Source organism: Cinclus cinclus, chromosome 8 (assembly GCF_963662255.1).
Source record: "Cinclus cinclus chromosome 8, bCinCin1.1, whole genome shotgun sequence".
Taxonomy (NCBI): domain Eukaryota; kingdom Metazoa; phylum Chordata; class Aves; order Passeriformes; family Cinclidae; genus Cinclus; species Cinclus cinclus.
Genome location: NC_085053.1, coordinates 26,561,322 through 26,567,321, shown reverse-complemented (window position 1 = coordinate 26,567,321; position 6,000 = coordinate 26,561,322).

The following is a 6,000-nucleotide window of genomic DNA, read 5'->3' as shown; positions in this document are numbered from 1 at the left end:
TAATGGCAGCCAGGGTGGGATTAGTCATTCCCAGGTGGGAAGGTTTGCTCCATGTGGCACCTGCCAAGCTCCACACAGCCTTCTGTTGCACTTTGCAGCAGATGGATGGAGTTGATGGTACCATCTTTGATTTCCCTCTGTAAGATATTTTATTTCTGCTGGCACTCCCAGAGCTCAGGCTTGGATGTGTTTATGACACAGATTGATGTTAATGTGAGTTTTCCATCCTCTACCACTGCATTCTCACCTCTCCTTCCCCCACATAATTCCACTCTGATCTGCTACTTGTATTTCTCTTTTCCCCACCTTTTGGCTTTATGGCACACACAGAGCAACAGGCAGAAGGATCAGAGTGTAAAACTGTCTTCTGTTTGGTAAAGAGCGCAAAAATGGTCTCAAAACACCACGGGCATACGAGGACTTGACTGCCCTCCCCATCCGCTGCTGAAGCATCCCAGCAGGGAAGGGGGAGCTCCCTTTTCCCTCTGCCCTGAAACAATGAATTAAACTAAAAAACCATTAAGTTCATCTGAGCAGACCCAAAGCCAGTGTCAGGAAGTGTTTTCATGCCTGGCAGATCGCCCTGACCCTGGCTTGCACCAGGGGCTCAGACACAGGTATGAAGGCAGAGCTGCGTGGGCTCCCGGCGTTTCTCCAAAGCCACTCTGCTCATCCTGGAATGTGATGGGGAATCCAAGGACAGCTCCCCGCAGCCTCTCAACTCCCTGAGTCTCAGTCCCCCACCTCAAACAAAAGCATGAGTGGCTTACAATAAGTTCCATTGAAGAGATAACCACCTCCACTCCCTGTTATTGACTTTAGAGAGGCATTTCCTCTATCAAGAATGAGCCCCACAACAAGGTATTTGTACCTGGCTGCAAGACAAACTTGCTTTTTACCAGTGTGCCTGCTGCACATACCGCACCGAGGTGTTGGGAGGATTAATTACTTAGCTCACGCAGAGGACTTTGAAGATAAAATGTGCCAAGTAATTACTATGTGTTTTACTGATTTGGGCATGCACTGACTTTTTTTTTTTTTTTTGTAATGGTTTGTTGATTTTGTTGACTGGTAGTCCAGGAGAAAGCCGCATTTCTTGCAAGGTTTCTATTTTTAATATTATTTTTAACAGGATTTTTAATTGCAATATTTACTTTAGTCATCTATTAAATAGCTAATTACTTGTGATCTTGTTTAGATTTGTGTTTAGTACAGACAACAATTACATCTTTTCTCCCACAGCTCACAGTTACTGCATTAAATGCCAGCCTTGCTCTATTTCTTCCCCCCTGTAAACAGGACTTTCTGACTATAATAACTTATTTTGTGCTTCTCTTCCATAAGGTGAAATAAATCTCAGTAAAGGCTCTCTGCTTTACCCACAACAAAGGCACTATGGCCAAAAACTGTTGCATAAACATGGGAGATTGATCCTTTGTGTCATTAAAAGGTGCAAATGGGACATCAGCGTAAACGGGAGAGACAACGGGGTATGGAAAGAAAATGTATGGAGACTTCAGTGTTGGGCTTATTGTGAAAAGCCCCCGGTGATGCCGTCTTGGGAGGTCATGAGGTTTTCCTTTCAGGAGAATGGGCAGGGAGACTGGTGGCTCTCACCCACCAGAGCCTTGTGGAAAGCACTGATAGGAGCAGCAGCAGGAAGGTGATGCAGAGGGTGACCCAAACTAGGGTGACCCAAGCCAGGGTGACCAAAAATCTCTCTGAGAGCCTGCCTGGAGGTGAGGAGCCCAACCAACAGCCCCTGCACCTTGAGTTTAAACTACCATTACCACTTCCACAAACTCCCAATTAAAGAAGGCCTCGTTTAGATAGAGTTTGGCAGACTGCATTCGGCAGATTATTTCTATTCTGCTTCCTCACCACTTCAGGCCAGCACTAAGATCTTCTGCAGCACTCAGGAATTTGTGAAAAGGTCAAGCCTCATCAGAAACAGCCACCAACAACAACCAGACAGGAAAGGTCTCCTTTCTTGTATGCTTTAACCTCCTTTTGCTGCTGCAGGAGGATTTCTAAGCTCAGCTTCTTAGATCAGATTACATTTTTTTTTTTGCCTGTCCTTAGTCACAGCCCCTGACAGGACACCCAGCACTGCAGGCTGGACTGATTACCTTCCCAGGAGCAGAAGGTGAACATCAGATCTTTTTTTGACAAGATGACCCGTCTTGTGTATGGGGAGCCTCTGCCCAGCTCTTCTCTCCAGTCTGAGCAGGCAAAGCCTCTGTCTGCCCCAGGAGAAGCTTTTTCCAGCACATCTCCTTCGAGTTATAATCCAAAATAGTGTTAGCAGATGGAAACTCTGGGTTTGCCTCCCTGTGATGCCATCCAGAGGCCAGACAGATCCAAGGGCGGGGATCCTGCCACAGGCACAAAGGGGGCTGGTGCCTTACAGCCCCTCCACTGGGATCTGAGAGGCTCATTCAGCCCTGCCTCTGCATTTACTTTTCACAGGTTTTATGGCGGAGCCAGGAATTCACAGCAGGTGGAGGATACTTGCAGGAATAAGCCAGGATCCAGGGAAAAAACCCTCCAACCCTGCCGATCCTGCTGTCTCCAACTGAGGTCAAGGCAATCCAGCTAATTACTGGATACATTAAAAGTCTTTACAAGAACAGGAGCCCCTCCAGGAATCCTGCAGTCAGGTTTAGCAGTGCCACGCATCCCAAAGCTTTCAGGGCAGGCAAGCTTCAGGGATATCATGTTTTTCCAGGCACAATACTGAAAGTAATAGGAAAACAACTGTCTCATTGTTTAGAGCATCCCTAAATATTGCCAGTAAAGATCTGGTCAACTTTCCACAGTCTGCGGCTTTTGAGATTTTTCCACCGGGGTGATTTATTTCATCAAAACAGCTCTTGGGCCACCAGCTGTTAAAGCACTTGTGGAAAGAGCCAACTCCATTCTCATTCCTCACTGCAGGTTTCCCTTAATAGAATCAAACAGGATAATAAGTGCTAATGCTGTAATACAGTTCTCTGTACTTTGACCTAAATTCTCCTCCAGCTCCCGAGGGGGTGGACACAGGGGGAATGCTGCAGTATTTCCTCCAGTGCATGGACAGGCAGGATTACCCCATACAGACAATCTTCATCCCTGTGTTTTGGGAACACTTTGAGGTCTAGGCTCTGTTGCATCAGATACTGTGCAAAATCCTATCCAGTATCTCTGGTCCCAAACTGTTTGAGGTCTGTCAATATCCAAACAGTGCTTGGTCCCAGAGCCAGTTCTCCAGAATGACCTTTCCCTGCTGCGTACAGCCAGATCAGACAGTCACGGCTGTTTTTTGGTGTTTTTTTAATAAAAAGATAAGATACGGCTCAGTTTTCTATGTTTGGTAACTGCACTGCCATCTTGAGAACACAATAAGAAAGCAAATATCACTGTGATTAATTAATATCACCGAGTGGAAGGCTTTAATTTTGTTGGGTTTCTTCCCCTGAGAGACTATCTAGAAAAATCAGACTGGTGTAAACATCACAAGTGTATTTTGGTCAGGTTCGTTTGGCAGGTCGGGTTCCAGTGAAATTGTTCATTTACCTGCTCTCATTGCTACGTAAACCAAGTCGTAGTTTTAAACAAATGAGCCACGTGTGCTTCTCTAGGACATGCACAGAGCTATGACTAAAGCAATCACCCAAGCTGTGTGGAGCAGAGCAAGGCGTCCCAGGAATCTGGGATGGAATGATGTGACTGGTTCCTCCTGGTCCTAATCCCAGCAAAAGCACATGCTGCTGCCCAAGAAATTCGACCTAAATTACTTCTCAAGTAGAAATGGGCATCCTTAGACTTCAGGGTTAAGGTTTCTGGGTTAAGGCTCCAGGTTGTGGAGCAGGATGAGTTTACAACCATTGTAAGGTATTCCCACACTTCCTGCTCCCAGGTCAGGGGCAGCAGGAGTGGCAGCGCTGACCTCCCGCATGGCTCAGCCTGCACTTCCAGAGGAGTTCTGGCAGCCAGGGGGAGGAAGGAAGGAATGCAGACTCTTCCAGTCACCAAGTTAATGGGTTTCAATGCATAATTAGTGTCATTCTTGAAAACCCACGTCTTGTCACCACTCTAAATGTGTTTAGCTTCTGTTTCCTCATTATTTTAGGATCTCGTTTTTTCCGCTAGATTAATGAGATTCTTTTGTTTCCCCCCAAAAAAGCCCCTCTCCCATGTGGGTGTTCATAGATGATTAAGAGATGATTTGAAACCTCTTGGCCTGCTCTTTGCATTAAACATTTGCCTGAGGAAGGACAAATATCCACTATGCAGTTTGGAAGTTTGACAAAATCTGGCATATTTAGCAGAGACTAACAAATCCCTGATTTGTATCTCGTCCTGGGTACCACAATTCTTTGGGACTACTTAGGCATAGTGATCATGAAATGAATTAAAGACGAATTATCCTATATTGCCATAGAAATTTGGGGGGATTTCAGGCTGCCCTGAAAAGCCCAGAGCCAAACACCCCAAGGAGTGGGGGAGATTGAAGAAGCTTAGGAGATTGGTCAGGGAGAGCAGGGCTGCTCCCTAATGGAAAAGCCAGGAAAACCAAGCAGCAGCCCAGGAACAGGGCAAAAGGCAGGCAGTCCAACAGCTCAGGCTGGGTTGAGCTAAGCTGGGGACCTCTGGCTATCACTACTAGGGAAAAACAGGTGCCTTGAGATGTGAAGTCAACTTTGAGTAAGTTGGTGGAGAGGAAATACCTCTTCTATTCATTTTCTCTGTCCCTGTCAGTGTAAACCCATTTCAAGTGAGGAAGAAAACATGACTTGACATCTCTCACTCTAATCAAAGCATGTTTTTTTTGTTTGTTTGTTTTTAACACCACTAGCATGTCAGGGCACATGTCCTCCTGCAGCCACCATAGTTTCCAAACTCCCTCTGCCTGCAGCCACTTCCAATACAGCCAGAATGTTCAGCAGCACACAAGCTTTCAGGCAGGCCACAGTTGGACAAGCTGAGGGAAAGGGTTCAACACAAATACAGAGATCTAGAGTTACACACTACACGTTTCTTATCCTATTTTATTTTTGATTTGATTTTTATTTGCAAGTCAGCACAGATGCAATGTTCTACGGAGGGACGCACTCTTTTTCCCCTGCCTTGAGACAGACAGAAAGACTTAGGAAATGCCACAGAAATAAACTCCACACAGAAAATGCAAGAATCGAGCAGTTCAGCTTTCAAGAGTCAGATAATGGCAAACAGAAGGTTGAACTTTTCCCCTCGTGTGCATATGCATCATGATTCATTGCATACTCCTCTTATGCTATTCCTCAGCTATTGCAGCATGCCATAATTTGTCTCCAGAGGCAAACAGTAGTTTGCAGAGCTGCATACTTGTCTCTGCGTGGCGGGGCAAGGCTGAGTTCACAGCACATGCCCAAGGCACTGCACACCACCTCAAGCGTGCTGGCGTCAGGGAGAAGCACAAGAGCAGGGCTGCTCACTAAAGGAAAAACCAGGAAAACCAAGCAGCTGCACAGGAGAAGGGCAGAGAGCAGGCAAGCCTGTGATGCAGCTCAGGATGGGCTGAGCTCAAGTGGGGACCAACAAAAGTCTGAGGTGAGGCAAGCCAGGGAATGGGTCAGGTTGGAAGGGAACACACCGGGGTCATCTGCTCTGACCTCCCTGCTCAGGCAGGGTCAACCCAGAGCACACAGCACAGGATTGTGCCCCAGTAGTTCTGGAATATCTCCTGTGAGGGGGACTCCACACCCTCTCTGGGCAATCTCTTCCAGTGCTCAGTCACTGACCAACAAAGTTCTTACTCATGTTCCTGTGCATCAATTTCTGCCTGTTGCCTCTTGTCCTATTGCTCAGCACCACAAGGCAGAGCCTGGTCCATCCTCCTGGCACCCTCCTTTCAGATACTGATAGATAACGATAAGATCAAGGTCTGTTAGTGCCCTCAGGTCCCCCAGCTGGGTCATGGATGTCCCTGAGGCTCAGCTGTCATGAAAAGAATTCCCTGAGGTAAAAGTAAGGTTGCAT